The sequence below is a fragment of the Triturus cristatus genome, chromosome 5_1 (genome assembly GCF_964204655.1).
Source record: "Triturus cristatus chromosome 5_1, aTriCri1.1, whole genome shotgun sequence".
NCBI classification, from domain to species: domain Eukaryota; kingdom Metazoa; phylum Chordata; class Amphibia; order Caudata; family Salamandridae; genus Triturus; species Triturus cristatus.
In genome coordinates this window covers 166,994,700-167,018,937 of record NC_140587.1, presented here as the reverse complement: position 1 = coordinate 167,018,937, position 24,238 = coordinate 166,994,700, and the positions used below count along the sequence as shown (strand labels likewise).

Sequence of the window (24,238 nt, the reverse complement as noted above, 5' to 3'; positions counted from 1 at the left end):
GTCGTTTATTTATACAAACATGGGTAGCTATTGACGGGCACATTTAATACACATGCACACCAAGCCATTCAAAGGAGATTCGACAAAAATTCGACCAAAACTATGTAAGAAACCCCCCTCACGGTTAATAAAACACACATCCACTGCCGGATGTGTAATACTTTTTATTTTACTCTCTGGAAAGGGGACGAACATCACTTGAGAGTCACAGCGCGCTCCTGGCAGAGCCCAATGCTGTGTTACACCCACCATTGCCTGCCGAGTGCCACACACCTCTGTGTTGTATTCCACCAGCTAGTGCATATGCTATGACACTCTCTAGCCCATGTGCACTGTAACACCACCACGTGAATATGTCATGCCACACTTGTCTTCGCACAGTGCTATGCCATACATATTACAATCTGGGATCCATATCTTTGTCACAGTGCATATGCAACGTTACACTCCCCAGCACATATTTTATATTACAACTTTAGAGACTAGTTAGGTTACACAACACTGCCCTGTGCATATTACACTCCAAGGCGCACATCGCATAGCACGCGCTAGAGCCTGTGCTATCTCGCGCTCTCCAATGAATCTGTCATTGCGCACAATGTATTGCATATTATATTTCACGCCCGGTTCATCTTATATCACACTTTTTGGTGCATAGTTTATACCATACACTATATCTAGTTTTCATTTTCAATCGTGCTCTCAGGACTATGTTCTATATAACACTGTGTTCACCTACCCTTTTCACGGGCATTACATTTTGCGATAGGGGGTGGAGGGTCAGGGGGTGTTTCTGCCAAGTGAGCCCGGAGTCACAGTCACAAACGTCCTCTTCTTCCTGAATAAAAGTGAGATTATGCTGCATACTTGTTCATATTTTAAGTAGTTCGCACAGACACACGTTTTAAAAACAATAAAGTTCCTAATACCCGCCTTCTCTGAACAGTTAGCTTGCTGCCCCATGCCCCTCCTCCCTATCCTCTGTTGTGTGAATCCATGGACTAGCCTCCTCCCTCCTGCCATGCATGGTCTGATGTGCTGCCACTGCCCTCAATTTAGTATGATGTACCAGTCCCCTCCTCCTGCCCTCCATTGCCCAATTCTATGCCCCATCATTGACCTCCTGCTTAAACTCTGTGCTTAGCTTGCTGCCCCTATTCTCCTTACCCCTGCCCTCCGATGTCTTTGTGCATGCCCCTGCTCCATCCTTTTTGCCCACCATGTTCCATGGACCTGCCACTCCTATCTACTCTGAGTGTTCTGTTGAGCTGCCACTCCCCTCCCACCTGCCTAGCATTGTCAGATGACTGTAACCTGTCCCTGCCACCTCCACCCTGCCTGTCCACATGACATGCCCCTATCCTCTTCCTCCTGTCCTACATGGTCCATTGTACTGCCACACCCTTCTGCCCTCCCTGGTCTGTTGTGCTGCAACTGCTCCTCCTGCCTGCCCCGTGCGGTCTGTTGTGAGGCCCCTTCCCCTGAACTTTCTTATCTGTGCACAGGTCCTGACCCTCCCTTCTATCCTCCATCGTCCTTTGTGCATGCCCCTGCACCCTCCTTCTTGCCCATCATAGCCATTGTGCTGCCACTAACCCTCCCACTTGCCATGCATGGTCTTCTGTGCTACCATGGCCCCTTCCACCTTCCCTGTGTGGTCAGTTAGCTGCCCCTGACCCCCTCCCACCTTCCCTCCATGGTCTGTGTGTATGCCATCACAGTCTCACTGTTGCTCTTCATGGTGTGTCTTGCTTCTAGTGCCCATCCTGCCTGACCTCCATGGCTATCTTGCTGCTCCTGCCCTGCCCCTTGCCCCCAGCCCTCTGTTTACATGTGCAGACCCCTACTCCCTCCCTCCTGGCTTGTCTGTTCCATTGTAATGCCCCTGATCCGTCCCTCCTGCCCTTTATGGTCTGTTATGCTGCAGCTTTCTCTCCTGTCTGTCCATTATGGTCAGCTAGCTACCATTGCCTCTTGCCCCTCTGTTCTCTGTTGTCCATGTGCATGGTCCTGTCCCCTCCCTCTTGCTTTCTATGGATTGTTGTGCTGCACTCCCGTTCCGCATGCCCTGTGTGGTGTATTGTGCTGCTGCAAACCCTGATGCCTGCCCTGCAGGGTCAGTTTGGTGCACCTCTCCATGTCCCTCCTGTCCTCTGTTATCCAAGTCCATGTCCCTACCCCATTTCCTTCCATGATCCAATGTACCATACTTGCGAACATTTTGTACTTGTTAAGAGGGAGATTTTGAAAAAAAACTGGAGTATTGATTTTCCCCTTTGAGTTACATTGAAAAAGAGGAGATTGTAGACAGGAGACAGATCAAATAAAGCCCATTTGAGCTTAAAAACATTGGACGTTTCCTGGCTGAATCGGGTCTGTTGGCATGTATGGTTGTACTACCATTGCCTCTTCCTTCTGCCCACAATGGTCTATTACATTGCCACAGCCTCTCTTGCAAGTCCTGTATTGTTGGTTTGTTGCCCCTGCCCCCCTTTCCACTGCCCTCCATAGTCTGTTGTGCTGCCACGGCCCTTCCTGCCTGCTCAGTGTGGTCAAATTGTTGCCTTTAAACCCTCCTACCTGCCTTCAATTTTCAGAGTCCGTGCCCCTGGCCTCTGCCTCTCAACAGTATCCTAATGAACAACTAGATTGCTAACATTCTATATTTATTACAAAAGTGTGGAACGCCTGACGTCATCTTGATGTAATCAAAACTGTAATACCTAGAGCATTTCCTTTAGAAATTACATATATGAGAGGGTCTTATTGGCATCAAAATTATAGTTAGTGCTCTAAAAGACTAAAATAAGGACATATTTTCTGAGTTTTCAAATAGCGACAAAGCACTTTTAAATTATTTGTTATCTTTATGTTTTTTTATCCAGTTGACCACTTGATTAAATGTTGCACTTAGGGGAGAGGATGTGGTGTTACTTCCAGAACTGCAGACTTTGCAACTGGGGAACCAAGTTGGAGTTTCTGCTTCAGCTCGACATTCTGTGATTCTGGTCAAATCACTTAGTCTCCCCATGTCTACAACCAAAATGAATTTGTTCTTGTGTGATGTAACCAATGATCATGTAAAGCACTCCAATACCTGACAAGTCTGCACTATATAACACTGCAAAAACACAAAATAATAAGTGTTTTGCACACTTCTGTCATTGGGCTATATTTGGGCTACATCTGGGTGATTTTGGCCTACATTTGGGCTCTTTTGTCTCCGGTGGCCATCTTGGGAGATTTATTTGTTATGAAGTTTCCTAATTTCCTCATGTACTGCAGTCTCCTCAGTAGGAAATGCTTTCAGTTTTTTACTTTGATTCCATCATGAATGTATTCAGATATGTCACACATTTGCCATAAATTCTGAAAGTTAGCACTCTAGTTGCTCTTTAGATCACTGTAGTAAAACTACTGTTCACCATGGAAGTCTGCTCCTGGTATTAAAAGTGCATGTTTCAGTCTGCATGTCAGAATTTTTTAATGAAATAGAAGAGGATTTGAGAAGTCACTCAAAATGTGCCCTCATTTTCTTTCTTCAGCATTAATCATAATTTCTATGGCAAAATGAACCCCCTCATTGTGTTCCTTTTTAAATTAAATGTTTTAAGTGTTACCAGTTTATTCCAATCAAAATGGCTTCAGGTGTGCCATACTTTTGTCATGATGAAGACAGTAAGCGCTCTAGTTGTTTTTAAGAACACTCTGGGACATTCTGTCATTGGGCTATACTTGGGCTACATCTGGGTGATATTTGGGTTACATTTGGGCTCTTTTGTCTCTGGTGGCCATCTTGGGAGACTTATTTGTTATGAAGTTTCCTAATTTCCTCATTTACTGCAGTCTCCTCAGTAGGAAATACTTTCAGTTTTTTACTTTGATTCCATCAAGAAGGCATTCAGAGGTGTCACACATTTGCCATAAATTCAGAATGTTAGCACTCTTTTTGCTCATTAGATCACTGTAGTAAAGCTACTGCTCACCAGGGAAAACTGCTGCTGGTATTTAAAGTGCATGTTTCAGTCTGCATGTCAGAATTTTTTAATGAAATAAAAGAGGATTTCAGAAGTCAAAATGTGCCCTAGTTTTTCTTTCTGCAGCACTAATCATACTTGTTATGGAAAAATGAACCCCCTCGTTTTGTTCCTTTTTAAATTAAATGTTTTAAGAGTTACCACTTTAATCCAAGCAAGATGGCTTCAGGTGTGCCATACGTTTATCATAAGTAGGACTGTTAGTGCTCTAGTTGTTCTTTGGAACATTCTGGGAAGCTGCAGTAGAACACAAAGGAATCAACTGACAGTCTCTGCCCTTGTTGGATGTACATGTTTTACTGAGAATGTCAGACTTCATTCTCACATGACTGAGAAAGATAATGTGAATTTACAGAAAATAAGCTCTCAGTTTAGCTTATAGACCACCTTCCAAACCTCTGTGGGAAAAGCATGAGAAAATATTTTTCTCTCAATCATGATATCCCAGCAGAAGGCTTTTTCGCATGGTGAAATCACCTTAGAACATACCACAATTCCTAAAATGAGTATGGTACCATCAACAAATGATTTATAATGTAACTAAAGTCTTATAACCTTCTATTAACTGCAATGCTTTTTAATGAGGTGCTATCATGTATATTGGTCCCAAGATGGCTGCCAACACTTCTTGGATGAAGTGCTGACAGCCAATCAGATCTCAGGATGAGATGTGTGGTTAGGCTCCGCCCACATATATATGATTTTACTTTTGATTTTCTCAGGAACTACTGAACAGATTGACACCAGACCTGCAAAAGGCACTTCCCTGAGCTGAGGACTACCTCTCTGCCAAATTTCAAGTAATTCTGTTCAGCTGTTCGGGCTGTACCTTGGACTAAAGGTCCCTATAGAAAATTGCATGGGGAAAATGCGTTTTGGGACCCCCTTTTTTCTCAGCCCCTGCTTGACGAATCCCCCCCGAGACTTTCAGGGTAGGAGCGGAGCGGAGCGCCCCACCTATTTTGAAAATTTTGTGAGGATTCATCAACCGGCGCCAAAGTTATTCCAAATAGAATGTTGCGGATTTCCTATGGAAACACGGTCCTAACTATAACTATCTACTGGCGACCGCCAGTAGATTATATATATATATATATATATATTCACTGAAAAGCCATAGGTTTCACACAAGTTATAGTTAGCTGGACATTTCTCTCATACAAAACCAATGAAATTCCCCCGTTATAGTTAGTACAGCTAACTATAACTTGCGCGACCGCAATCCACTGCTGATGACGTCACATATTACATCACTCATGACATGGTCAGTGACATCACTCATGACATCACTGATGACATCTCAAATGACATCACTGACGATGTCACTGATGATGTCATCCAGTGAACCTTTAATTTGCAAATTTTTTTATAAATATAGAGAAAGGCCTGTTAAAGAATGAGTGGGTGTACAAGTGTGTAAAGGGTTGATTTTCTGTGTTGTGTAACTGACTCGACAAGTGAGTCCTTTAACTACATCTTACTTCAAACTAGTGCATAAACTGTATAAATGTTTTGTATGTGTCTGTGTGTTGGTGTATAAGTCGTGGCATGGTTTTGTGAATAGCTATACAAGTGTCTATATGGGTTTTTGATTGCTTGTCTCAGTATCTTTATGAGTTCCTAGGTGTTTGTGTGGGTAAAGTGTGTGTGAGTGTGCATAGATGAGTGAGTGTGTGATTCTATGACTGGATGTTATTAAAAGTGCATCTCTGAAGGACTGTATGGTTGAGTGAGTGTATGTATGGCTGTGTTATGGTTTGAATGTATATCTCAGTGGTACATTTGTGACTAACTAAATATTTAAAAGGCATAATATATGTGTGTAAGAGTATATAAGTGGTTAGATGTGAGAGTGTGTAATTGTGACAGTGTCTGTATGGATGAATGTGGGCTTGTGCCAATGATTCTAATTGAGCATAAGAATATGATACTATTTTTGTGAGTGAGTGAACTTGAGTGTGTATAACTGCATTAATGAGTAAATGGCAGTGTGATTATTTGTATGAATGACTAGGTGTGAGAGTACCTCTATGGATGATTGTTAGTGTGTGAGTGTCTATATAGATATATGTATAAATTCATATGATACTTTTTTATGGACTGAATGTAACTATGAGTGACTGTACAGGTGAGTGTGTGGAGGTGAATGAAGATCTAAAAGTTTTTTTTTAGGTATGCAGTTATTAGTATTGCATTATTTATGGATTTGAGAATGGAACGGTGTAATTTTCAGTTGGTATATGAATGGTTTTATAAGGGTGTGAGAAGATGTGGTAATTTATCACATTGATGTCTTGAACAGTGACATCGTCAGTGATGTCATTTGAGATGTCATCAGTGATGTCATGAGTGATGTCACTGACCATGTCATGAGTGATGTAATATGTGACGTCATCAGCAGTGGATTGCGGTCGCGCAAGTTATAGTTAGCTGTACTAACTATAACGGGGGAATTTCATTGGTTTTGTATGAGAGAAATGTCTAGCTAACTATAACGTGTGTGAAACCTATGGTTTTTTCAGTGAATTTGCAAGGTTTTTTAAATGCTAATTCCTAACTATAACGTGTGTGAAACCTATGGTTTTTTCAGTGAATTTGTACGGTTTTTTAAATGCTAATTTTTGAATTATTAAATTATATATATATTTTTTTTTATAAAAAAAATTCCTATGTATTCATTTATATATTATCTGTATCCTTTTATTTGTTTTTGCTCTTTTTTTAACTTTCAATTAGGATAAAGTTGAACAGTTTATTTAATTTTTTCAATTAATTTTTCTCCAATTTTTTTTTATATAAATTCTTGGGGTGCGCGCTCAGAGCGCGCACCTAGTACGTTTTCGTAAGTTTTTTATGAATACCGTCGTACGGTATTTACGTACGCATACATACATTATAGTGCGCGCTGGGAGCGCGCACCCAGTACGTATGCGTACGTATGTACGCATGCGTGCGTGCGTCGTACGCGCTTCACGCGGTTCACTTCCGCATACGCTTAAATTACGCGCATTAACGTTCGCGTATACGAGTGTGCAACGTATGCGCGTTACGTACGCGCATATGACGTATGCACATGCGCTCCTACGCGTTCGTGCATGCGTAAACACAAGGTGCGCGCTCGGAGCTTGCTCAGTGCGCGCACCTCGGGTTATATGCATAATAAAACAACACTTCTAATTGGTTAACATTACTTTCAGTTTCTGATTGTTTCAACACCACACCCAATCCCCTCATGGCAAGTCATGTGATCATGAATCATCACTTTTGATTGGTTTGAAGTACTTTCAGTTCCAGATTCTTCCCAAACCACACCTACTCCCCTCATTATTAGTTCTGATTCCTTTGGAGAAGGAGCTATTCTGTTGTTGAGAGACAATGGCTGAACAGCAACCATCTTCAGACACTGAGCAGGACACTCTTGAGAGGCAGAGGAACAGGAAGCAGAAAGACAGCTTTATATGGCAGTTTTTTACTTTCCCAGAGGGACAAAAAAAGGTAAATGCACCGAAAGTTACTTGTACATTGTGTCAAAAAGTCTTATCACGTGGGAATGCTAACAAGAAATATTCTTTTAGCATACACACAATGACGAGGCATGTTGAGGCAATGCATCCAGTATCTTTTCGTCGAGCTTCTGGAGCAAACCCTCCACCTGCTCAACCGACGACATCTGCAACAGCTCAGCCGAGCACATCTTTGGCAGCTCAGGCGAGCACTTCTTCTGCAGTGGTGCCTTTGCCTTCTTCCACACCTCTTTTTGGACCACCTTGTTTGGCGAGGTTGTCCACACGCTGCACTGATTGCGGTCGACTTATTTCTGTGGGTGAGACCAGTCTTGATCTCATTCAGAGAAAATTTGATGCGCATGAGTGCAGTAGGCCATAGATGTTTTTTCTTTTTTTTCGTTTTTCTCTTCCTGTTTCCCTCCATTAACTCAAGGGCTCTTTTAAGAGCCACTTAAAAACTAAACCCCCAAAAATTTTGGGGGGATTTATTTATTTCTTTATTTATTTTGGGTGCGCGCACCCAAAAAAAAAAGATGTTTTTTAAAAAGGATGTTTTTTTAAAAAAAGGATGTTTTTTAAAAAGGATGTTTTTTAAAAAAATTGTTTTTTTTTTTTAAATTTAATGTACAAAGAGAGGTGAAGAAATGGAAGCATGAAAAGGGAGGATTGAGAAATAGAAATATTTTTCACTTATTTTTAAAAAAAAATAACTTATTTGGAAAAAATAAATTTTTTGTATTTTGCAAGGGAACAGAATTTCATTTTTTCTTTTTTCTTTCTAGTTCTGCAAAAAAAGAAAAAAAGTATTAATATTCAATCATACATTTCAAAAAGCATTACATGTTTTTACATATTTTACAAAGCAATTTTTTGCCCTTTTTTTTGCTGTTTTCAGAATTTTTTAATTTTCACTTAAAATAGTGAAAACAATTGTATTCATCATTTAACAGCGGGCAAAAAAAAAACAATCTGAAAGATTGTTTAAAAAAAGCCCAAAAACTATCCTCACTAAAATATACCTTGTTAGAAATATTACATATATATTACAAGTAATTACTGTAACAGCCTGACACATTTTACTTATAGTTTAGAGAGGCAGAAAAGAGCACATGTCCTAACAGCTACTTGAGAGCATGAGCATGTGGAACCTGGGTGAGTGATTACACTAGAGCAAAGGAAATGAGCCTTGGTGATGTTGAATGTGGTAGCGTTACACACTACTATCAGAAATACCACACAGTGCTGAATACTTAGCATGGGAGTGCCGGAGAAGCTACTGCCTGTGTGCTACAAGTATGTTTCTGGAGACTGTGTATTGTCAGGTGCAAGAGAGATCTGCATGGACGCTTGCACAACTGCATGAAGACTGCAGAGATGTATGTAAGAGTACATGTGTGATAAGTTTTAATTGCAGTTTGTAACACATAGGAACTACCTCACCCATTGCAGGAGTGGAAGGAAAATCTACCCTGTTGTTTGCAAATGTGTTAGCATTTCCCTCTCATTTGTGAAATATTGATTTCTGCTGAATGCTAGCCATCACACTTCAACAAAACAAGCTGCCCCTTTCCTACGAATGCAAGTCATACAGAACCAGACCACCACGAATTAAATCTCTGTCAACAATTCTTCTCTGCACACAGACTCATGGTTTGATGGTAGGCACAAAACAGTATTCCTCATTCTTACCAGTACACATTAACTTATGGTGAAAACATACTCCATAATATCTTACAAGTTCAAAACAGTTAAATATCTCCCAAACCTCAAAATGTAAAACATAACTTTTGAAGAAGATTCACAATTCTAATATTTATCTCAAAAATCACCACATACATCCCCTCTCAAACTCATAACTCACCTTTAAAAATAGTTAGTTGAGAAAGAAATGTGCCACTTAAACAGCAGACTATCAGAGTCAGAATATCAGAGCTCCACACCTCTCTCCAGAACCAGTAAATGGCAATGTTTCCCTCTATTTTTTCACACATATACATGTTAATTTCAAATCTCAGTGCTTCCCACTTTTTTTCAAATGAAATCACACATTTCTATTGGTTGAAAACTTCCACCCCTTTCCAAATGTACCCTTCCCCCAACTTGACTTCTGCCTGCTTCCATAGCAACAGCTCATGGAACACTGCTGTGAGGAGAGAGGTCAGAAGTTCAGCAGACAATGTTTCATATCCAAAGAGCAAGAGTGCTTGACTTTTCAAACCTAACAGCAAATCCATAGTAATGTTCTGTGGTAACACATTTTTCTGAACCAATACAAAACATGCTTTTAAAAATGTAAACATACAGCCTAGTTTTAACTGTAAAATGGTTTGAATCTGCCAATGAGTTCTTTTTATAAAAAAAAGTATGTGTGTCTTTCATTTCATATTGCCTTTCTACTGAAAGACACCTCCTGAGTGCATCCAGATCTCCTTGGAAGATGTTCAAAGTGTGGATTGTAGGTCACAGCTATGTCTTCTGGAGTGAAAAGTTTGCAGAAAAAAGAGGTATGGGGAGAGACCTTGCTTTGCCAAATGTAGACATTAAATGGATTGGTCAGAGAGGGTTAAAGTGGCACCAATTAATGCCTTTGGTGAAAACCTTTCTACATCTCCCACAGCCTAACCTTTTTATTGTGTACTGTGGTGGTAATAACCTAGGCACTTTAACTGGGGTAGGTCTGGAAATGCTTATTAAGGACACCTTTGTGCAATTGATGTCGCTTTTTCCAAAAACTGCCTTTGTATATTCTAATATATGCCAAAGGCAAAAGTGGAACTGGTCCAACCAATTTTGTCCACAGATTGACAAAGCAAGGAAGCACGTCAACAAATCTATTTCTGCTTTCCTCAGAGACTATGGTATGGGTTCTATATACCACAACAACTTGCGTTACAACATGCAAGACATTTATAGAGGAGATGGTGTACACTTCACTGATGAAGGCAACAGAGTCTTCCTCTTGAACTTTAGACTCTGCATCGGTACTTACTTGTAGGTACCAAAAAACACACAATAAACACAAGGACTCTTTTTAGAGCCACCTTATATCTAATCACTTAAATGCGATTTTTTATTCTTTTTAAAAAAAAAAAAAAAATTCGGGTGCGCGCTGGGTGCGCGCACTCGGCGATATTTTTAAAAAAAATATAAATCTTTTTTTTTGCCCTACAAGGTCCTACTGTGACCCCCTTACAATGCCTAGTGGGTCAATATCTCCCCACTCTGCCCCCTTTTCACGTTCTCCCCCTTTGTTTATCACCCCCTCTTTATGCGAGAGACAAAATGGCGGCCGCTGCTTCCTGATTTCCACCGATTCGAATGTTTACTGACATCTAACAACCAATCAGAAGTGCGCTCGCGCACGGCAGGGTGCGCGCACAGGACTTGCTCAGTGCGCGCACGCTGCGCACATATAGATATATATATTGCTTTAAATGCTAATTTCTCAGGAAATACTGAACAGATTTACACCAAACCTGCAAAAGGCACTTCATGGACCTTATAGCTACCTCTCTGCCAAATTTCACATAATTCTGTTCAGCCGTTCGGACTGTAGCTGCGACTAAAGTCCCTATGGAAAAATCCATGGGGAAACGCCTTTTGGGACCCCCCCTTTTTCTCTGCCCCCGCTTGACGAATCACCCCGAAACTTTCAGGGTAGGAGCTGAGCGGAGCGCCCCATTAGTTTTGAAAATTTTGCGAGGATTCATCAACCGGCGCCAAAGTTATTCAAAATAGAATTTTGAGATTTCCTATGGAAACACGGTCCTAACTATAACTACCTACTGGCGACCGCCAGTAGGTAATATATATATACAAATTCACTGAAAAAAACCATAGGTTTCACACACATTATAGTTACGAATTAGCATTTAAAAAACCTTGCAAATTCACTTAAAAAACCCTAGGTTTCACACATGTTATAGTTAGCTGGACATTTCACTCGTAAAAAACCAATGAAATTCCCCCGTTATAGTTAGTGCAGGCAACTATAACTCACGCGACCGCAATCCTCTGCTGATGACGTCAGATATTACATCACTGTATTTAGACACTTATTTACCCATGTCTTCTTCCATTCATCTTTAGCTATACATATATTACAAATATTTATTTTTCATAAAGACACATATGTCATCAGTGATGTAATATCTGACGTCATCAGCAGAGGATTGCGGTCGCGTGAGTTATAGTTGCCTGCACTAACTATAACGGTGGAATTTCATTGGTTTTTTACGAGTGAAATGTCCAGCTAACTATAACATGTGTGAAACCTATGGTTTTTTAAGTGAATTTGCAAGGTTTTTTAAATGCTAATTCGTAACTATAACGTGTGTGAAACCTATGGTTTTTTCAGTGAATGTGTACGGTTTTTTAAATGCTAAGTTATGTATTTATTATTATTATTTTTTTTCAGGTTTTTCACCGTGCGCGCACCGTGCGCGCACTGTGCGCTTCACGCACCGTGCGCGCGCTGTGGGTGCTCGGTGCGCGACGGTTCGCAGTGCGTGCCGTGCGCGCACCTCGCAATTTAAAAAAAATAATAATAATTGTCTTTTTCTCCCTTGGGGGTCCTTCTGTGACCCCCTGACCAAGGCTAGGGGGTCAGGAACTGTCCACTCTGCCCCCTTTTCACATTCTCCACCTTTTTTTTTCACCCCCTCAGACTGCGAGAGACAAAATCGCGGCCGACACTTCCTGGTTTCGACCGATTCGAATGTTTACCGACATCTAACAACCAATCAGAATTGCGCTCGTGCACGGCAGGGTGCGCGCACAGTGCGCGCGGTGCGCGCGTATAGATATTGATATGCTTTTAAATGCTATTTTCTCAGGAAATACTGAACAGATTTACACAAGACCTGCAAAAGGCACTTCCTTGACCTTATGGCTACCTCTCTGCCAAATTTCACGTAATTCTGTTCAGCCGTTCGGGCTGTAGCTGCGACTAAAGGTCCTATGGAAAAATGCATGGGGAAAACGCGTTTTGGGACCCGCCCTTTTTCTCGGCCCCCGCTTGACGAATCACCCGGAGACTTTCAGGGTAGGAGCTGAACGGAGCGCCCCATTTGTTTTGAAAATTTCGCGAGGATTCGTCTACCGGCGCCAAAGTTATTCAAAATAGAATTTTGAGATTTCCTATGGAAACTAGGTTGTAACTATAACTATCTACTGGCGACCGCCAGTAGATAATATATATATATATATATTATCCACCAAATTTCCCTCGAGCTTAGGAGCGCACACAACAGGCAACACACCATCCGGTTTGTTATCAGGCATCTCACTCTCGTTACTCCGGGTTACTGATTAGACCTAACGCGTTTCAAGGATTTCCCTCTTTATCAAAGGTCATTATGCAAATTAGGCACACCGGAAGTTCTGCAGGCACATTTTAATTATTCTGCTAAGTGCATTTCGTTTTTAGTGCATGCTGGTACTTGTCGTCACCATTAAGAACAGTCATTCACCTTTGAGTAAGTCCCATGTGCATTGACCTGCACTGTAATTATATTCACCCTGAGTGGGCCCCAGACTTCAGAGAGCGAGTAATTCACCTTGTTGTCTGTGCTGCATATCACGCCCAAAACAGTTCCGAGCTTACAGCCTCCTCGAACTTCAAAGATGGTGCCGCTCCTCACGGCCGGGCCGCCGTGTCCTATTTTATCCACCAAATTGCCCTCGAGCTTAGGAACGCACACAACAGGCAACACACCATCCGGTTTGTTATCAGGCATCTCACTCTCGTTACTCCGGGTTACTGATTAGACCTGACGCGTTTCAAGGATTTCCCTCTTTATCAAAGGTCATTATGCAAATTAGGCACACCGGAAGTTCTGCAGGCACATTTTAATTATTCTGCTAAGTGCATTTCGTTTTTAGTGCATGCTGGTACTTGTCATCACCATTAAGAACAGTCATTCACCTTTGAGTAAGTCCCATGTGCATTGACCTGCACTGTAATTATATTCACCCTGAGTGGGCCCCAGACTTCAGAGAGCGAGTAATTCACCTTGTTGTCTGTGCTGCATATCACGCCCAAAACAGTTCCGAGCTTACAGCCTCCTCGAACTTCAAAGATGGTGCCGCTCCTCACGGCCGGGCCGCCGTGTCCTATTTTATCCACCAAATTGCCCTCGAGCTTAGGAGCGCACACAACAGGCAACACACCATCCGGTTTGTTATCAGGCATCTCACTCTCGTTACTCCGATACTCCGTTACTTTGATAAAGAGGGAAATCCTTGAAACGCGTCAGGTCTAATCAGTAACCCGGAGTAGCGAGAGTGAGATGCCCGATAACAAACCGGATGGTGTGTTGCCTGTTGTGTGCGCTCCTAAGCTCGAGGGCAATTTGGTGGATAAAATAGGACACGGCGGCCCGGCCGTGAGGAGCGGCACCATCTTTGAAGTTCGAGGAGGCTGTAAGCTCGGAACTGTTTTGGGCGTGATATGCAGCACAGACAACAAGGTGAATTACTCGCTCTCTGAAGTCTGGGGCCCACTCAGGGTGAATATAATTACAGTGCAGGTCAATGCACATGGGACTTACTCAAAGGTGAATGACTGTTCTTAATGGTGACGACAAGTACCAGCATGCACTAAAAACGAAATGCACTTAGCAGAATAATTAAAATGTGCCTGCAGAACTTCCGGTGTGCCTAATTTGCATAATGACCTTTGATAAAGAGGGAAATCCTTGAAACGCGTCAGGTCTAATCAGTAACCCGGAGTAACGAGAGTGAGATGCCTGATAACAAACCGGATGGTGTGTTGCCTGTTGTGTGCGCTCCTAAGCTCGAGGGCAATTTGGTGGATATAATATATATATATATATATATATATATATATATATATATATATGTTTACATTATAGATTTTTAAAGTACGGGTGTACATAATATAACGGTCTTGATAAAGAAGGCGGAATGAGATAAAGCCTTCGAAACGCGTCAACGCCTTTTTCTGTTGCCACAAATCCATCTATACGAACTTCACCCTAGATATTGATGATACACAAGGCATCAGGGTGTTTGTACATAAGTTGAACTGTGGATTATGGCGATTTATGACAAACATTACTGTCTGTTTTAATTCTTGTGTTATGATTTTCTGAAGCATTATGAATGTGATTAATTGTTTTTAGTATTGTTACATATTTTTCATGATGATTTTGATAGAGCGTTGCTGATGCAAAAATTTTTAGGGGTGCACCATATTCATTGTTAGTCAGCACCCGCATATAAAATAAGAATGTTTAAAGAGTAATAGAAATATATTCGTTGAAATAGAAAAGTAGAAATGTGAACAGGCCTCGAGAGAAGAGAAAAGGCCACCAGTTATTAAGAAATGCATTTGTGTATGTGTAATGTTTAGTTTGTAGTAATGTCATGCATTAAGAGACATTAGGTCATGTTAGAAGAATGAAGGAGGTAGTTCTCTTACAAGTATGAGACGAATAAATTGAACTAGTAATTGTAGTATGTTTAGTTTGAGGCCTAATTATGTATGTATGCAAAGTTCATCATTTGGCTGCAGGTACAAGGCCATGTAGCTCCTTAGTTAGAATAAGTCTTTGTTCAAATGGAATGGAGACAGAAGGAGTAGACAGGAAGGGAGTGAATTGGAATGTGAAGTTGCAACTCCTGGTACAGAAGAGGCCTGGGACCCAAGGTCGAATTTATGAAAAGGAAGATGAAAGGATCTTAATGGAAACCTACTGGAGGAAGAATCTGCCTGAAGGGGTGTGCTGAAGGGCGTGTACAGCTTTTTGGGGTTTTGTATTAGGTACAGAGCCCCGTGGGTTGAGCAGACGAGACTTAGGAGAGGGACTGAAGGGAGCACTATAGATCGAGCTCTCATATAGTGAAGACTTCTTAGGGAGTTTCAGTGCTGACACCTTTTATGCGATTCTCACCTGGAAGGGAATGTTGTGTAGGGATGTCACCTTAGAATAGAGTAGGGACAGAAATGATTTGATTCATGACTTTAAATTTTGACATCACGATTGCCATAGGGTACTTGATGCTTTTGGAAGCTGTAATCCTGTTTATCTTTAGTCGTATGCGGATACTTCGTAGAGTAGCATTTGTGTTAGTCCCCATTTATCTTTTGTGCCTTGTATTGAGGTGCCTATATATTCAGATGTTTTTGCTGATAATAAAAGGTCAACCTCCAAGATTATGAGTTTTATTTCTGAAATGTCAAATTGCGGTAAATACGAATTGATAATTGTGTTTCTTCCCTCTCCGCTATTTGGCAAATAAAAAGATCCTGGCGACCTGAGTGGGTTCTTGTAGATAATTGGATAGAACAAGAATCCGGCATTCCCAGTTGGTAGCAGACACGGATGGTTTATTTCTGATAGCGAGGGAAGATTGAGATTAGGATAAGAGATCCTTGAGGCCCATAAATGATAAGTGAGGTTGAATCATCGGAGGGCGAACGGCAGATGGCCTGGCGGACGGACATAGATGGCGAGTAGCAGTGCGGCAGCAAGCACAAGCTCGAAGAGTGAGTATGAACAAGATACGATGTTGTAGATTGCGGTGTTGTATTGTGTGAGATGTCTTGCGGTGTTAGTGTGAATGTTGTGAGATCAGGCTGTGAGTGCGCGCAGCCCGGGAAAGTCTTAGGCGATGAGAAGCCTAAGCGAGAGGGTGTAGAAGACACCCGTGGTAGATTTTGTTGACCACCTGAAGGCGATCGTGAGGTACCATCGATCACCTGGACCGAGATAGGGGGAGCGAATGTATGAGTGTGTGTCAACCTGACGCTGGTCGTGGGTTGTTGTATGTGGAATTGAGTATTTGTAACCTATCAGAGGCGATCTGTCTGCCCGGCAGGGACAGATAGTAACCAACCGAGGTCGACAATTTCGAGAGACTGTGGACGGACAGTCAGAGGCTGTGGACGGACAGCCAGAGGAGTAACTTGTTTGGGACAAACGGTTATTTCAGTGTGTGAATGGGACGAATGCAAGGGTGAGACGAGTGGTGTGAAGGAGGGGAACTGCTGCGAGTGGAGGAAAAGTGATGTCAGAAGGTGTCGCGCTGCGATAGGCTGGTTGGTGTAGTTCGCGCTGGCATTGGTGGACAGTTACCAGGGAGTAAACAGAGATTGTATGCGTTTAGCACTTGGTCATTATGAAATGTTTTAAAGTTTTCCGAGAATTGTGTCGAGGGGATGAACATGTGGTTACTCGAGAGGGTGCGGAAGCCCCTCCTGAGGACACGCCAGCACACTACATGGCAAGAAATGTAGGGTTGCATACCATAGTTTGGCTTGAGAATTGGCATAAAATGACTCAAGGTGAAGGAGAGTTAGCGTTCCCAAGGTATGGGTCATTCAGATTAGCGGTGTTGTATCAGCTGAAGACTGTAATGGCAGCTTTACGACCTATGCCGAGGCCCACACAATTTGAAGCACTACATGCGTGGATTAGAGCAGCGCATGATAAGGAGAGAGGCAGAAATCAGGAAAGGGTGAAAAGGTCGGTCCAGGCTTTCCAAGATGCTTGATGGGATGCAGCGGAGAAAATATGGAGAGTGCAGGCAATAGAGGGACATAAATTATATCCCTTATTGGAGACGACAGGAAAATCAAAGGAAAAGGCAGTAGATGGGGAGGAAGACAGTGACACGGATGACAGCCTGGTAGAAAGGTTGCTATCCGAGAGACCACCTCCATACAATCCAGATGCCTCAGAAGGTAATGAGACAAAAGAAGAAGAGAGTAAGGGAGCAGTACCCCGATCAGAAGTAAGAGTAGAAGGAAAGATCTCGATAGGAACCGAGAATACCAGGTATAAGTCTTTAGGCAGCTCAGAGGTGGAGAGAGGAGTGAGGTTACCAGATGCGTTGAAAATACCAGTTATCATCGGACCTATTGAGTCGATGTACGAGCTTGAGCCAGAGACGGCAGGAAGTTTAGAACAATCAGAGGTCAGGACGAGAAATGGAGTTGAGGAAAGTGGCTCGGTGAGGAGAATGGAGCGGACTCCGAAGCCTATAGAATGGAGTACGCCGATGCCAGCCACAGCTGACTCCTCAGGAGGACAGGGAGAATCGAGACCTACTAGACCGAGGTCTTTAGTTGAGTCAAGATCAGATTTGAGAATGTGGACACCACCGGTGAGAACCCAAAGTCAAGGTGTGTTAGACGCAGAGAGGGAACGAGGGACGATTGTAAATCGTTCTGTTCCCATGGGCAGGTCAGGAGAGGGTAGGCCACATGAAAGAAAATGTGAGTACGATGACAGGGATGGTACAGCCTGTCGAGAAGTTCTGAGGGGAGCTTTGAGAGGGAAAATGTTGGATGTCGTAAGACTAAAGGCAGAATTGGATGAGATAATAAGTGGAAATCTACCCCTAGAAAGAATACTAACGTACGAACAAGATGAGTTACTCTTTTTAGCGAAAGATGTGACTCGTAAAGCACGCACGGCTCATGAGAAATTGTCAGAGCTGGCAAAGAGATATGGGGTGGATTTGTCGAAAACTAGAGCGTTGCAAGGAAATCACCGGCTACAGTATAGTGATCAGGAATTGGAAGAGAAGAGAATCATGGGATTGAGGACCCATGTCAAGGATCTGATTATAGCAATGCGGGCATGGATCATGCTCGATAAATGGGAAGAAAGATGGTCCAAGAAGAAAAGCTCTAGAGGAGTAGTGGGAGAGACGCCACCTCCGGGTGGAGGCACGACGGAGATAGGGAATTTCCCTTTAAGGGAGGTACAGAATGGAGGGTACGTTCATGTACCCTGGACTAGAGGGGACTTGGCTGCCTTCACAAATGATTTTCCCCGATTAAGGGAAAAGCCTGTGGAGTGGTACAAGCGAGTTGATCGCTTTGTCAAAATTTCGAAAGTACTGTGGATTGATTTGAACACTTTGTTTGACATAGTGATCCCGGGGGATCTGTGGTCGGCATGTAAAGTTGCGATTGAATGGCCGGCCTCAGAGCCTGACAGGGACTTGATTACACATGGCCCGTCGCCGATAGTGATGAAAAAGTTCGAACAGGTAATCACTTGGTTGAAGTCGAAGGTCTCACCTCAAGACACCGATTGGGTGAAGATAGATAGGACAGTACAAGAGCCTAAGGAGACAGTGCATGAATTTTACGAGAGGCTTTTGCAGGCTTTTAAACAGTACAGTGGTTTGGAGGCGTTGGATACCAAAGATATGGGACAGTTTGTGTCCAAATTTGTGTTGGGATTGAGGCCAGAGGTTAGTCTAATGATACAGCAACATTTGATTTGTTGGCAGAATAAGCCTGTGGATGAGATTCTCCGATATGCTAGATATTGTAGCGATGAGATTGAGTCTAAGCACAGGAAATTGAAAGATAATCTGCTATTAGTACAGATGCAGACCGCGGTTCAGGGACAGTCTACCGGAGGAACGTTGGGAAGGAGGCAGGGAAATTATCAAGGAGGAGCACAGAATGCTCAAGGACAGGGGAGGCCGAGAGGAGTAGATCCTAGGACCGGAATAGATGTGGCAGTGTTGAAAAAGACCACAGCTTGTCATCTTTGCCACCAGATTGGACACTGGAGACGCGAGTGTCCTTTTAATCCGTTAAACCAAGTACAGCAGGAAGAAGAGTTGGCCCAGGTTCCAGTGGATTGGAGATCGAGGGAATATTGACTCTCCATATTCCAGATCCGCCGCTCCTGAGTAACATTCGTGGTCTTATCTTGGATACATTGGCTTTCCCGACCTTTGCTGTTGTACCTTCTCCCCAAGAACTGAAAACTCTTAAACTTGAAATTTTGCAAGGGGTCCTAGAGTTGTTGGGACCGGCAGTTATTTTGGATTAGCGATGAACTTTGTTGTATAAGAGCGAAAAGAAGATAACCTAGGCCCGAGTGGAAGAAGAAAAATGTTGTGACATCTCAGTTGGAGGTATTGAAAAGTGGAAGGAAGCCTTTGCTGATCAGAAATAAAGTGGAGAACTGAAACGCCAGAAGAGAACATTAGCTACAGAAGATAATTGTTGCATTGAGATACCAGCCTGAATGAGGAAGAGACTCTCGCCCATTGTTATTGAACTGGATTCTGAGCACGGAGGAAAGATGGCGGAGGCTAGAAATTCACACCGTAGGGCGAAGACAGTGATAGGTACACTTTTAGGAGTAGTTATAGCTGTTATATTCGCAGTAGTCGTAACTTCTTATGCAGTGGCCCACAGGCAGGTGGGTAAGATGCTGGGAACACCTACATCTGTCACTCCCAGTACGAAGAAGGATATTTCAGGAGATAAAAGGGCGATGATGCTAGAAGAAAGTCGTATGTTTCACATAGATTTGTCGAGAGGTGATTTCAAACTTAATGCGTATGCAAAATTGTTGTATGAGTACGTTGATGCGATGGATGCGAAAGATTGCTATGTGTGCATGCAGTTGCCTGCTTCTGTAGATGAGGGTATTAGATACCATCACCTTCCATTTACATATGGGATTTCTTGCAGTTTATTGCTTAGTCTGTTTTACGAAAGGAAACAGTTCGAGTATTATTTCTCTAATTATGACACAGTACTTCCTGACGTACCAGCGTTTAAGCATTTGAATAAGTATGATTATTATAAGTCAGAAGAAAGACTTCGGACTTATTTCATACTGACTACAAGTTTGGATACTGCTTATGCACATAGACATAACTTGATATGTTCATTATCAGGCACTGAAAAGAAATTCATTGGCCAAGTTGAAGACAGATATAGAAAATTAACCCAAGATAAGGATGGGGGAAAGAAGTCAACAGATTGGACAGATGAAGAGAAACTACATAAGTCAAGGGGAAGTTATGGACCCATAGCTTTAGATCAAGTACAAAAGGGAAATTTGTGTGTTGCTCGTCCGCAGTCGGACAAGGACAAAATCTGGGTTGGACATAGCACATGTGCTCATACCTTTACTATGGAAGATTCAGCTAGGAACTTCTTGCAGGGTCAGATACAAGTCATCCCGACAGTGTATTATGTGTGTGGAAGGAATGCATACATGAGGTTGCCTGAGCAGTGGTACGGGACTTGTTATTTGGCTGTTATTTTCCCGAAGATATACCATGCCGAGGATTTGGCTCTGCTAGAAACAGGACACCATTCTAGAGCACGGAGAGATGTAAGTGCAGGAGTTGTGATTGGTGATATCTTTGGAGCAATGATACCCGGTCTGGGTGTGGTTTTGAATGATGTGAAAATACGAAAGCTAGCAACTGTGGTCGATGAGTTGTCAATGAATACGGCAAAGTCATTGTTGTTGGTAGATGGAGAAATGTTATCGATCAGGACAATGGTTTTACAAAATCGTCTTGCATTAGACGTATTATTGGCAAAAGAGGGCGGAGTCTGTAAATTGTTGAAGGTTCAAGAATGTTGCACGTATATTCCAGACAACAGCAAGGAGCTGAGGAAATATATACTCAACATTACCACGCTTCACGAAGAGGCTGCAATGTTGGCAGAAGAGAATGTGTGGGAAAAGATTGGAAAAGGATTTGGACATGTGGGAAATTGGTTTGCAGATTTGGGGAAAGGAGTTTTCGGATATGTGCTGAAACCAATCTTGATTGTGGTGATTTGTGTGATCTGTTTGTGGGGACTTGTAAGAGCGTACAAGTGGTACAGAGGAAACAGAGCTGAGAGGATTCTCAGGGGATATGAAAGACGAATGGCGCATATGCAAGATAATCAATATCAGGACCTAAAAAGAATGGAGCGTTTCCGACAGAATAGGATGGTTACCACTTCTGTATAAATGGATTTGTGTGATGACAAGTTGTCATTAAAGGGGGGAACTGATAGAGCGTTGCTAATGCAAAAATTTGTAGGGGTGCACCATATTCATTGTTAGTCAGCACCCGCATATAAAATAAGAATGTTTAAAGAGTAATAGAAATATATTAGTTGAAATAGAAAAGTAGAAATGTGAACAGGCCTCGAGAGAAGAGAAAAGGCCACCAGTTATTAAGAAATGCATTTGTGTATGTGTAATGTTTAGTTTGTAGTAATGTCATGCATTAAGAGACATTAGGTCATGTTAGAAGAATGAAGGAGGTAGTTCTCTTACAAGTATGAGATGAATAAATTGAATTAGTAATTGTAGTATGTTTAGTTTGAGGCCTAATTATGTATGTAAAGTGAAGGCCTTCGTTTTTATTTTAGCCATGTTTTATTAGGCAGACAGGATTTTAGCAAAGCTTAAATTGCAGTGAATTGTGAAACTTCATGATATTAGGGTTTTTCCGTTCATCATTTGGCTGCAGGTACAAGGCCATGTAGCTCGTTAGTTAGAATAAGTCTTTGTTCAAATTGAATGGAGACAGAAGGAGTAGACAGGAAGGGAGTGAATTGGAATGTGAAGTTGCAACTCCTGGTACAGATGAGGCCTGGGACCCAAGGTCGAATTTATGAAAAGGAAGATGAAAGGATCTTAATGGAAACCTACTGGAGGAAGAATCTGCCTGAAGGGGTGTGTTGAAGGGCGTGTACAGCTTTTTGGGGTTTCGTATTAGGGACAGAGCCCGTGGGTTGAGCAGACGAGACTTAGGAGAGGGACTGAAGGGAGCACTATAGATCGAGCTCTCATATAGTGAAGACTTCTTAGGAAGTTTCACTGCTGACACCTTTTATGCGATTCTCACCTGGAAGGGAATGTTGTGTAGGGATGTCACCTTAGAATAGAGTAGGGACAGAAATGATTTGATTCATGACTTTAAATTTTGACATCACGATTGCCGTAGGGTACTTGATGCTTTTGGAAGCTGTAATCCTGTTTATCTTTAGTCGTATGCGGATACTTCGTAGAGTAGCATTTGTGTTAGTCCCCATTTATCTTTTGTGCCTTGTATTGAGGTGCCTATGTATTCAGATGTTTTTGCTGATAATAAAAGGTCAACCTCCAAGATTATGAGTTTTATTTCTGAAATGTCAAATTGCGGTAAATACGATTTGATAATTGTGTTTCTTCCCTCTACGCTATTTGGCAAATAAAAAGATCCTGCAGACCTGAGTGGGTTCTTGTAGATAACTGGATAGAGCAAGAATCCGGCGTTCCCAATTCTATGGACAAAAATGGCTTTAACATGAAACAAATTCCTTTTTTCTTTTGAATCTTGTATAAAATAATAAATGGTTTTAATAAATTACAATCATTACCTTATGAACAATAGGTGTTTGTGGCAATACATTGTAGCCACCAGTTGAGCGGTGACATTTATGAATGATGAGTGTGTGTATGAAGTCGGGGTTTGGCATATGAAAGAAGGTGTGAACGAAACAATATACTAAAAATAATCCCAGAGGACGCAATTTTTAACCTTTTGTCTTAACCCGAGTCCTTTGAGTGTCCAAGGGTTCCTCTCTTTTTTTGAAAGTGCCTACCGTAGAAAGCACTGACACAGAGCCTTCAGAAGTGCTCAGTAGGTTGTGTGGGGCAACAAAAGCCTGGCCTTCCTTATTTAGTGATGGTGCCCTGAACTAAGTCCCTGAACCCGTGTGTTATGAATCCAAACCTTGTAGATCTGGGCCCTAGTGCAAATATATGCAGGAGACAGACTTTATGGTCACAGGATGTTCACCTCCTTTATTGCCCTCAGCTGGCTGGTCCTCATAGCTGGTCCGACCCGAGGACTACTTATAAAAGGAAAAAGCGGTGTTTTGATTATGGACGCCCATTCCGTGTTTGTACTCTGTATACTAGCTGATGTGATAAATAGTTGATTCGCTCATGACAGCCGGTGCAAAGGATTTCTCCATACCTAGGAATCCTTCACAAAAAAAACATCCGGAAAGGCAGTGCTTTTATTCAGAAATCGGGGTGTAAACATGGTCTATTTAAGGCCACCTTTGTTCCTGATAGAAAAACTACAGAGTTTAAAATCTTATATTTTCGGTTCTATAGTACCAATTTGTAGGCCTGGGCGGTGAACTTCGCTCCGTTTGTGGAGTTTTCTGCACTCCGCACTCCGCGCATCTTGCGGAGTGCAGAACACTCCGCTTCGCAATGTGCAGCGGAGTTTTTTCACCTTTTGCGATCGTGAACAGTAAGATCGCGAATGGTAAGTTTAGGGGTGCGTGCTGCCACTCGGGTAGAATTTCTACCCGAGCGGCAGGAATACCAGCACAAACTGCAGTTCGCATTGCACTCCGCCACTCGCGGAACTTGGCGTTTTTTTATTGTAACTTCGCAGAGTTCCGTGTAGCAAAACTTCACAAACTAAGCACAGGCCTACCGATTTGTTCCCATCTACACATTTTGTGGCTGGATGCGCCCTATAAAATCTGAAGCCATGGGCCTCATTGTCCCAGGTCTCCTTGTTTTGCACTGGTTATCCGTGCCCGAGAGATTGTGGTTTAGGTCTCTTAGTATAGTATACCTGTATCAGCTTCGCCGCGACGCCTCTCCATGACTAGTAGTTTCAGTCTCTATTGACCGATGGTAGGCCATATGTATTAAGCAGTTTTGAAGTCAGAAAAGTCTGCATGGGAGGGAGACTGGAATAAAAGCAGACCTCTACAGTGCCAGGGATGAGGGTCAGCTGTCTCTCTCACGCCTCTATCCATGTATTTGTAGCCTGTTAGGTTGGATTCACAAGCGGGATCCCACCCCTTCAATATTGAATAAGGTAGCAGTCACATCATTGGTTAGTGTTCATAATCAATTTAATATAATAATATAAAATACCATA

At 42.3% G+C, this 24,238-nt stretch overlaps 1 pseudogene across 1 annotated transcript in view; it reads left to right on the top strand.

Annotated features, from left to right (window-relative positions):
• LOC146830540 (E3 ubiquitin-protein ligase TRIM39-like) overlaps nucleotides 1-24,238 on the top strand; it is a 322,696-nt pseudogene that overhangs the window by 220,333 nt on the left and 78,125 nt on the right. The gene's annotated exons all lie outside the window — the stretch shown is intronic.